Source organism: Zingiber officinale, chromosome 6A (genome assembly GCF_018446385.1).
Source record: "Zingiber officinale cultivar Zhangliang chromosome 6A, Zo_v1.1, whole genome shotgun sequence".
In the NCBI taxonomy this organism is placed as follows: Eukaryota; Viridiplantae; Streptophyta; class Magnoliopsida; order Zingiberales; family Zingiberaceae; genus Zingiber; species Zingiber officinale.
In genome coordinates, this window is record NC_055997.1 from 40433938 (window position 1) to 40445202 (window position 11265).

The 11265-nt window shown below is 35.6% G+C and overlaps 1 non-coding gene across 1 annotated transcript; it reads right to left on the reverse strand.

The window, feature by feature from the left end:
- Nucleotides 1-10895: 10895 nt before the first annotated feature.
- On the reverse strand, nucleotides 10896-11002 carry LOC121998871. Its single transcript, XR_006116660.1, has one exon. It is a non-coding gene; the product is annotated as a small nucleolar RNA R71 (small nucleolar RNA).
- Nucleotides 11003-11265: the final 263 nt, after the last annotated feature.

Genomic DNA, 11265 nt, shown 5'->3' on the forward strand with positions numbered 1-11265 from the left:
TTTCACTTGCAGGTGATAAACTAAGTTATTCACGCCTCACTATGCAAGCACATCTTCGTCCATTTATCACTTGCTGGCAAAAGTTTCTAGGAATTGATATGTTCCATTCCTTTAGTTGTATCACCAAGAAGAATCATCAAGGCAGGAGTCGGTAGAAAGGTAATTTAGATACTAACCTCACTATGCAAGTTATCGGGACTGCAACAAATGGTGAATGCCTCTTCTTACTGTACATAATGTATTAGTAGATAATTTTGTTTACATGCCTTGCAGTACCATTCGTGCTCAATTCGGCATGAAGATCTACGCATTCTGTTGCTTGAAATAGTGGGTGAGCATCGATAACTTAGATTGCAGATTCAATAATTCAGTGATACTAATATGGTCAAACTGTCTTTTGGTTAAGACCTTCATAAAGATGCATAGAAACTGTTCTCATAGAATATTTTAAGGGTTTTTTTCGATATATTGTTCTTGATGATGCTTGTTTTTCTTTCTTTGTAGGTTGTTGTATCGACATCCAGAGCATAGGAAATCAATACTTCCATTTGCTTCCATTTGCTCAGTTAGTTGTCTCTCTTCCATTTGCTTTGTTTCTTAATTGAAGAGATAATTGTTATAACAATACTTCTAACAGATAACATTACTTGTTTCCTTGTGTAATTCTAATAGTCGGGTTCTCTAATTGTTTGTTTCCTTGAACCTTCCATAGATTGCTATTTTTTCTCTACAACACAGAGAATTTGTATTAAAGTTCGCATATATATATTTTGAATGTTGATAGTGAACTTAATTGATTTTAATTTCCTTGTCTGTTTTCAACATTTGCCTAGACAATTTCTTGTCATTTTGTCTAACTCAACAAGTCTGCATCCTAAATCAATGTTTAGATGAATTTTCTGGTATGAATCAATGTTTTATGTAGATTTATATGAATAAATCTAAATAAGAATTCTGGAATTCTGGTATTGCTCGTTGTCATGGAATTGTTTTATATTAGAGCTATGCAAAATCCTAGAATTGCTTGTATTGCATAAGTTTTATTTCTTAGAACATAAGTTGGTTATATTGTTTGTTTTTTATGTAGATTTATATGCATAAATCTAAATCTGGAATTGATAAGTTTTGTTTAATTTTTTTGTTGCAGGTACGTAACTCAGTCAATTCGTGTAGCTTGAGACTTTTGATGCAAGGAGTGAGCTTTGTTAGGTTGTAAATTGCCTTGCTAATGTGTAAAAGTCATATGGAGAACAGTACTAGAAAACATGTGATTTATGCATGGTTTGATACTATTCATCTTGTATATGTGTGGCTACAAGATGAATTATATATGGATGTTTATTTTAGATTTAATTTAGTAAATATTTAGTTTTGTATTGGTGATTTGCTTATAGTAAAATAAAATTGGTTGTTTGGTATTAATGAACATTAAAGACAACAGTTAAAAATGTTATAAAAACTAGGTAAACCACAATGAAATTTTTTTGTAAAAAGTGATAAAAGACAACGATTTTATCCATTGTAAAATATATTAAAACTATTGTAAAAAAAACAAAACGTGTCAAATATTATCTACCACAACAGTTTATATCTGTTGTAAAAAATGTCTACCACAACGGTTTATTTCTGTTGTTGAAATTATCTACCACAACGGTTTTAAAATGTTGTCGTATCCTTCGTAGCCAAATTTTGGGCATATAAACAACAACGAATACAAACCGTTGTCAAATGTCTACAAAGACAACGGATTCAAAACCGTTGTCGTAGCGCAATACATTCTACTCTACAACACCCTCAGTTACAATGATTTTTTGACTCTACGACAACGGATAATATCCGTTGTCGTTTGCAGTTTTTGTTGTAGTGTTCCATGTTTTTATGTTGCTTGAAAACCCATGAGTATGCTTATATGTTTCGGCCAAGACAAGGAAATTAGGTTAAGGAGCTACCTAGGGCTTCTAAATGTCTCACATGTTATGCTAAGTGTAATGAGATATTAGGTTAATGATTCCATATTTTTATGTTGCTTTAAAACCCATGAGTATGCTTATACGTTTCGGCCAAGACAAGGAAATTAGGTTAAGGAGCTACCTAGGGCTTCTAAATGTCTCACATGTTACACTAAGTGTCATGAGATATTAGGTTAATGATTCCATGTTTTTATGTTGCTTGAAAACCCATGAGTATGCTTAAATGTTTCGGCCAAGTCATGATTTAGGGTTTGTAGAAAGTTCAAAACCCCATCTAAGCATGAAAATGATTTTTATGATTTGTTATATGTTGTGTGCACTTATGTCATCATGTTATGATTCCCTATGATATCCTATATGTTGTGTGCACTTATGCCATCATGTTATGATTTCCTATGATATGCTATATATTATGTGCACTTATGCTATCATGTTATGATTCCCTGTGATATGATATATGTTATGTGCACTCATGCCATCATGTTTTTACTCCCTATGATATGCTATATGTTATGTGCACTTTATGCCATCATGTTATGCTTATGCAAGGCTTATGTATGATGAAAAGCCTAAGAGATGCTTCGCTATAAGTTGGGATTAAGAGTACTCTTCACAATATGACAAGAAACATGATATGCTATGATATGACAAGGAACATGTATGCTATTTTACTTTTGTATGGCTTGTACCGGACCCTAAGCATGGTCCACGGGATGGGCTCCTAAGTTGCCCCTAGGTCGATAGTCAATGAAACGAGCCTAGTACGGGATGGGCTCCTAAGTTGCCCCTAGGTCGATGGTCAAGGAAACGAGCCTAGTTCCTAATAAGTTCGAGATTAGCTACCTCAGATTTATTTAGGATGCGCGCAAAAAAAAATTCATGTATGTGGTACAATATTGGGCCCTCATGTTGAGATTATGTTTAAGTACTTATATGATATATGTTTTCAAAAGATCATTTTGCATTTACTCATTCCATGCTATATGTAACGCCCCACACCTTCCTGCTCAAGGGACGGGGGTTACTTTACTTGACTTAAAACAACGGAAGTCTTGTTTATAGTATATTTTTTTTCTTTTTAAAACTTTTCTTTTACTTTTCAAATCATCATCACTAACTACCTATCATATAAAATCACATAGCATGCTTAACATAAATTTAAGCCATAATACTAATAAGCATGATGAAATGTCATGGAGTCATGAAGTAATGACATAAGCATAATTCTTATTAAATAAAAGCAGGTCTTTTTCTTTTAGCCGAGCCACTACTACACACATCCTTGTTGCCCCTCCTGCTGCTCCCTTAGTACATCCATTCCTTGCCTTTATCTGTGGTACAAGGAAAGTAAGCTATGAGCACACAAGGCTCAGTAAGATCCTTCCTACTCACTAAAACCATAAAGCATAGCATATTCATAAGGCATAAAGCATAAAGACAACTCATCATATCATGTATAGAAACATCATATCATAACATAATCGTAAGGTATCATGGCATCTCATGACATAATCATAAAGTGCATCCTAGCATAACATAACATATCATAAATATCATGGCATATCATGGCATAATCATAAAATGCATCCTAGCATAACATAACATATCATAAATATAATGGCATATCATGGCATAATCATAAGGTGCATCCTAGCATAACATAACATATCATAAATATCATGGCATATCATGGCATAATCATAAGGTGCATCCTAGCATAACATAACATAATCATAAGTATCATGCGAGATGACTTTCAAAAACATGTATCATGAAAAATATATGCAACATGTCTTTTGAAAACTTATTACATACATACTTAAATATAATCTCAACATGATTAGGGCCCCGGCTTGTACCACATACATAAATGCGCGCATCCTATGTAGGTCTAAGGTAGCAAGTCTTGAACCCTACAAGGCATACATACTAGGCCCGTTTCTTAGTCCATCGACCTAGGGGCACTTAGGAGCCCATCCCTAACGAAGCTCGTTTCTTAGTCCATCGACCCCGGGGCGCTTATGGAGCCCACCCTTGGTATAAGCCATATAAAGTAAAGTAGCATGTCATACTTATCATGGTTCTTATTATTTCATGCACATCATATTTCTTAACATATCATAAACATGCATAATTTGGGCACACAGCTCCTCATAATAGCATGCATAAGTTTGGGCACACAGCACTTCATAAAAACATGCATAACTTGGGCACACAGCTCATCATAATAGCATGCATAATTTGGGCACACAGCACATCATATAAACATGCATAATTTTGGGCACACAACACATCATAAGGGTTATTAACATGCATAGGTCATGATCATACATAAATAGACATAGATGCATAGCAAGTTCTTATCATATCATGATGCATTGCATGTGAGACACATAGGAATCATAATTAGGTCTCTAACCCTAATATCATATAGTGGCCGAAACATATAATTGTAGCTTAGGTTAACCATCAACATACAAGCATGTGAACCCTAAACCAATATCATATCATACATCATAAGCATGTATAGTTTAGGTTCTAGGTTTCCTAAACTTATAATCTTATCATGGCCGAATCTTATCAAGCATTTCATTTGGTTAAAATCAACATACAAGCATGTGAACTCTAAACCAATATCATATCATATATCATGAGGAACATCATAAGCATGTATAGTTTAGGTTCTAGGTTTCCTAAGCTTATAATCTTATTATGGCCGAATCTTATCAAACATTTCATTTGGTTAAAATCAACATACAAGCATGTGAACTCTAAACCAATATCATATCACATATCATGAGGAACATCATAAGCATGTCTAGTTTAGGTTCTAGGTTTCCTAAGCTTATGAACTTATCATGGCCGAATCTTATCAAGCATTTCATTTGGTTAAAATCAACATACAAGCATGTGAATCTCTAAACCAATATCATATCATACATCATAAGGGACATCATAAGAATGTATAGTTCAGGTTCTAGGTTTCCTAAGCTTATAAGCTTGTCATGGCCAAAACTTGTGAACCATGTAACTAGGTTTCATGTGGCATAAAAGCATGGAAACCCTAACCTATTTTCATAGTATTTATTACCAAGAACATCATGAGCATGTATAGTTCAAGTTCTAGGTTTTCCTAGGCTTATAAACTTGTTGTGGCCGAAAGTTCATGGAGCATGAAATAAGGTTCTAACTAACTTACAAGCATGAGTATATCATATTAATTTCATATCTTGTCTTAGGGAGAATCATGGCATGCTTAGTTTAGGTTTAAAGATTTCCTAGGCCCTTAGTCCTACCATGGCCGAATGTTATAAGCATGAAATAAAGTTCATTTCAATATACAGGCATGAGCATATCATGTTAACTTCATATCTTATCTTAAGAAAGATCATGGCATGCTTAGATTAGGTTTAAAGCTCTCCTAAGCCCTTAATCTTATCATGGCCGAAAGTTGAAAGGGAGACATCTTATTTCCAAGCAACATACAAGTATGAGAAATGTTAACAACTCTCTTATCATAAGGTATATATATCGTAAAAACAAAGGAAGCATGTTTGGTTTAAGTCTTAAGCTTACCTAGCTCTTTTATTTATGCTTGGCCGAGAGTCTAGGGACATGAATCTAAATTCTAACCCAACATTCTAGCATAGAAACATTAGATTAATCCCTTACCATAAGATACATGTTACAAGAAATATATTGAGCATACTTAGTTGGGTCTTAACGTTTCCTAGGTCCTTCTTTTTCTTATTTTCTTTTTCTTTGTCTTGGCCGAAAATTCCATGAAAAGATCCTAGGTTTTCAAGCAACCTAATCTCATGGAAAAACACATAAACTATTGTACCACAGGTGAGGGGAAACTTACATCCTTTCGCTTGTGGTTTTTTCTTAAGGAAAAAGGTACCCTAGGTGCAAAGGAAGGAGAGAGCTTCTTCTTCTAGCACTCCTTTTGATTTCTTTTGCTTGTAAGAGGTAGACCTTGAAGGCTCCTTCTTGTAATATAGTTTTCTTGGAGAGGATCCTTAGCTTAGCTTTTGGAATGAGGAGAGGGAGAGCTCTTGGTTTCGGTGGAGAATGAAGAAGGAGAAGGAAGGAGGAAGAAGAAAAAGAATTTAATCCCTTGCTTTTCTTCTCCCAATCCTATTTATTCCTATGTAAATGAAGCATGTCTTCATTCATTCCCTCTACTCCTCTTTTCCCTCATTCCTTTAATCCCACGAAAATAGAGAGAGGGAGGGAAGTAGGCAATTTATCTTTTGCTTGCTTCTTCTCTTAACCAAGAGGAAGAGAAGGTAAGCAACTTGTTTTTCTCTTGCTCTTTTACTTAACCATCTTCTCTCCTTTAACTACCATTTCCATTCTCTTTTATTCACTTATCATTCATTACTCTAGTGGTTCCATCCACTAATTTAACTCTATTACTTGTGGGAGGTTCAAGGTTCAATCCTTGACCTCACCTCTTCTTATTCTATTTTTAGTTTCTATTTTACTTCTATTTTATTCTTTTTTTTTTATTTTAAAGAAAAATACTTCTAGACATAGCTTAGCATTTCGTGGGTGCACTATATGATATATGTTTTCAAAAGATCATCTTGCATCTACATATTTCATGCTATTTGATTTCGTATGCTTTAGGTAGATGCTCTCTTGAGATGTTTTTATGCTATATGATGTCTATGCCTTAAGAAGATGTTCGTTGAGATATGTTGATGATGCCTAGATGAACATGCTACTACATTATGCTTATGCTCTTATATGCTAGGTTTATGATTTTCCTAATAAGTATGACATTATTTTAAATCTAGATGTTGGGTAAATGAACATGACACTACTCTATGCTTAGTTCATGATTTATGGTTTTTGTGAGTAGGAAAGGATCTTACTAAGCCTATGTGCTTATAGTTTTATGTTTCCTTGTACTGCAGAAAAGGATAAAGAATGGCTAAATTAAGGGGAGCAGTAGGAAAGGCAAAGATGTGTGTGGCAGTGGCATTGTGGAATAGATCTATTTGTGTTTCAAGACTTATATATGTCTAAGTTTCGCATGTGAACCTATTATGCTACTTGATGCTTTAATGGATACTACTAGATATTAACTTGAACCTGTTTGGATGGTTTATACACTTATGTTTTTCCTTATTCCATGTTAGCATGATTTATGTTCTAGTTTAAAATATCATGTATTATGTTCAAGTTGTAGATATTAAACCAAGTTATATGCATGAATGCTAGTATGTTCACATGATATGTTGAAAGAATTAGCATGTCACATGTTTAAGGGGGCATTTGGTTCTTTCCTACGAATAGGAATCGGAATGGGAATCATTGTATTGTGGAATGGGAATGAGTATGAGCATGGATATCACTCTTAAAAAAAATGTTTGGTTAGTTGCATATTTTCTATATAAATAAATCAAAATTTCCTTTTTTACCCTTAAAGAAAAATAAGAGAAAAAATTAAATGTGAGAGAAAAATATGATGAGAGAGAAAGTATGATGAGAGAGAAAGTGCGATGAGAAAAAATGAATAGAGAGAAAGTGTGATGAGAGAAAATGAGAAAAGAGAGTGTGATAGGAGAGAGCATGATCAGAAGATGAGAGAGAAAATATGATGTGTGAGAAAGTATGATGGGAGAGGATGAAAAGAGAGAAAATGTAAAGAGAAAAAAAATGAGGAGAGAGAGTGTGATGAGAGAGATTGAGGAGAGAAAAAGTATGGTGAGAGAAAATATGATGAGAGAAAGTGTGATGAGAAAAAAAGAGAACAGTGAGTGTGATGGGAGAGATTGAGGAGAGAGAAAGTATGATGAGAGAGAAAGTGTGTTGAGGAAAAAAAAGGAGGGAGTGTGACAAGAGAGATTGAGGAGAGAGAAAGTGTGATGAGAGCGAAAGTGTGATGAGAAAAAAAGAGAAAAGAGAGTGTGTGATGGGAGAGATTGAGGAGAGAGAAAGTATGATGAGAGAGAAAGAAGGAAAAGAGTGCGATGGAAGAGACTGAGGAGAGAGAAAGTATGATGAGAGAAAAAGAGGAAAGAGAGTGTGATAGGAGAGATTAAGGAGAGAGAAAGTGTGTGATAAAATTATGAGAGAGAAAATATGATGAGAGAGAACAAGGAGAGAGAAGTGATATGAAAGAAAAAATAAATAAATATATTTTGATATTTGATATTAAGGGAGAAAATTTTAGTTTTAGGTCAAGGGTATTTTTGGAATAAGGGAATATTTTGATTGATGAAAATAGGGTAATGGCTCATTGAAGGGGAGGTACATGGGAATGAGTTATTATCCAATTTCAAGGATTCATTCCCTTATTTGTATTCCTATTCCTATAATCCAAACATTAACAATGGCAATCAATGATTCTCATTCCCATTCCCTACTCCTATTCCCCTAAACCAAACGCCCCCTAATATGTTACATGATTATTACATGATTATATATTGTTCACATGTCATGTCTTGTTAATACGATTTTATGATTTAATGAAGAAAAAGAATTCTTCCGCTGCCATGATTTTTTGTATGTATGTATGTATGTTCCCAGTAACCCCGTCCTTTCTAAGTAGTAGGAAGAGTGAGCATTACATCCATCGCATCACAAATACTCCCTAATCCTAGATCTAGAGATCTACTCCATTGCAAAGAAAGAACAACCCCAAAACATAAAATAAAGCATACTAACAACCCTAGATTGAGAAGAAGGGGAAGAAGAGATGTTTGCCGATGATTCCGATGTCTTGGGGATGCCTTCTTGCTCTGGAGATGGACGGATCATGAAGGAATGGAGGAGAATGAAGCTCAAGGGTCTCCCCCTAAGGGGAGAACCCTTACCCAAGGAGAGGGACGAAGTCCTAACCCTAAGATGAGTCAAAGAATGAGGATCTTGACCCTTTTATACCTCCTCTAAACTGCCCAGAAAAACCAGGATTACAGGGGTCAGGTAAACCAAATTTTTCACCCATTAAACCAGGTTTTATTGTGATTCACCCTGAACCAAAGTTGTAGCTCTTGAAATTATCTACAATATGATACTTAAATCGAGCCTTGGCTCCAACTGACCTGAAGGTTATGGCAGTTTATAGTTTTGTCTACAGTCTGGGCGGAGGCCCAGTTGAACCCACAGTTGGGAGAAACGATCGTGCCATTTAGCATGGGCAGACAATGCTTTCTCTATGTTGGATTTGAATAAAATTTGTTGCTCTTGAAGTCATCTATGTTTTGGCATAAAGAATAGCCCGAAAGTCCAACAGAGCACAAAGTTATGGCCATTTTATGATCAGTCTACAATTTGCCCAGAATTAAGCACAACTCTGTTTTGGCGTGGCACGCCCCCATGTTCTTCGTCACATGGCCGTGTGGAATCCACACGACCTCACCTGACATTCTCACGGGTTGAGTCACACGGCCATGTGGCTCACACGACTGTGACCTTCCTCTTCTCTGCAGAGTCACACGGTCGTGTGGATTCACACGGTTGTGGCCTTCTTCACCACTGGAAAATTGGCACGACCGTGTGTTGCTTGGCCATGGGGATAATGGCACGACCGTGTGTCTCACATAGCCGTGGCCCTCTTCACATATGGATTGCAGGCACAACCGTGCCATTTGGCATGACCGGAACATGCTAATGGCCACGCGACCGTGTGGCCTACACGACCCAAGCTCCTGTGTGTGTTTTTACTCCATTTTCACTCAAAATAACGTCCTATCAATAAAAACAAGCATGGAGCAAATCTCAAAACAAAATATAATGGAAGTATGACATTATAAAGAAATAGGATGCAATAAACATAGATTTTGCTAATAAATACAAGTAGATGTGAGTCCAAACATGTATAAAAGTGCATATAATCTATGCACATCACTCAACCCTCTCCAGCCAACCTACCCAAACCAACAGGAAGTACTCCGATACACCATCGCGGGGGTGGAATTCGATAGATGTGTAGACTATCCTGCAAATATACAAGCAGGAAACTAGGAATGGGCTACTAATTCGTAGCACAACATCCACCATTACAATGAAACCAACAACCTAGAATATTTTCGGAACTAAGAACTTCCTTAGTTATCTTTATTCATATTTATTTTCACATCTCAGTTGAAAATCCAAAATAAACATTTATCGATCATTGTCTAGCTAAATTCAAAGTGCAGAACCAATTAATATTTATTCCTCAGTTCGTTTGGAATCGACTTATAAATTTTATTACTTAACGACAATCGTGTGCTTGCAATCACACATCAAGTTTTTGGCGTCGTTACCAGGGATTGATTATTGAATCTAATTAGTTTACCTTATAATTTGTCTAGACAATTCTATATTTCTTAAATTCTTTAATTCTTTATTTTTTACTCATTTTCTTTTCATTTCTACATTTAATTATGCCATTTACTTTCTTAAAAATTTAAAAGCTACAAATTCTAGTTTGTCTCTTGCCTATATATGCGAAGAGTTACTACAGATCTTTTTCCTGTTGATCCTGAGATCGACTAGATATATCATCGAAAACTAAATTTGTAGAAGAACCAGCAAGAGCAAGAATAAAGAGTCATGGCAAATAAACTTTTGAAAGATTATACTGCGCCATATGCAAGAGGGCCAAGATTCAGTATTTCCAGACCCACAGTTGAAGCGAATCACTTTGAATTGAAGCCAGCTTTTATTTCCATGGTTCAACAATATTAGTACAGTGGTGGTCCGATGGAGGATCCAAATAATCATCTTGATAACTTCAATGAATTATGTAGTATAATGCATATCAATGGAGTTCCTTCAGAGACCATCAGATTGTTATTATTCAGATTTTCTTTGAGGGATAGAGCTAAAACATAGCTAAATTCCTTGCCTTCGAATAGTATAACTTCTTGGGCCCAATGCGAACAAGTCTTTCTAGACAAATCCTTCCCACCAAGTAAGACAACGCACCTCCGTAACCTTATTGCAAGCTTCAAGCAAATAGACTTTGAATTTCTCTATGAAGCTTTGGATAGATTTAAGGGAATACTGAGATACTACCCACATCATGGATTGGAAAAGTGGCATGTGATTCACACTTTCTACAATGGTACAATTATCAGACAAAGGTTTCCTTGCATTCTGCCGCTGGCAGAGCATTAATGAACAAGGGCCTAGATGAAGCAGAAGACATTATTGAGAGTGTGGCATATAACCATCATCAATGGGCCTCAGAGAGAAGCTTAGGAGAAATTAAAACACCAGGAAAATACAATGTGGATGCACTCGACTTAATCACTTCAAGGCTTGATTCACTATCAAAGAAGTTTGAGAATAT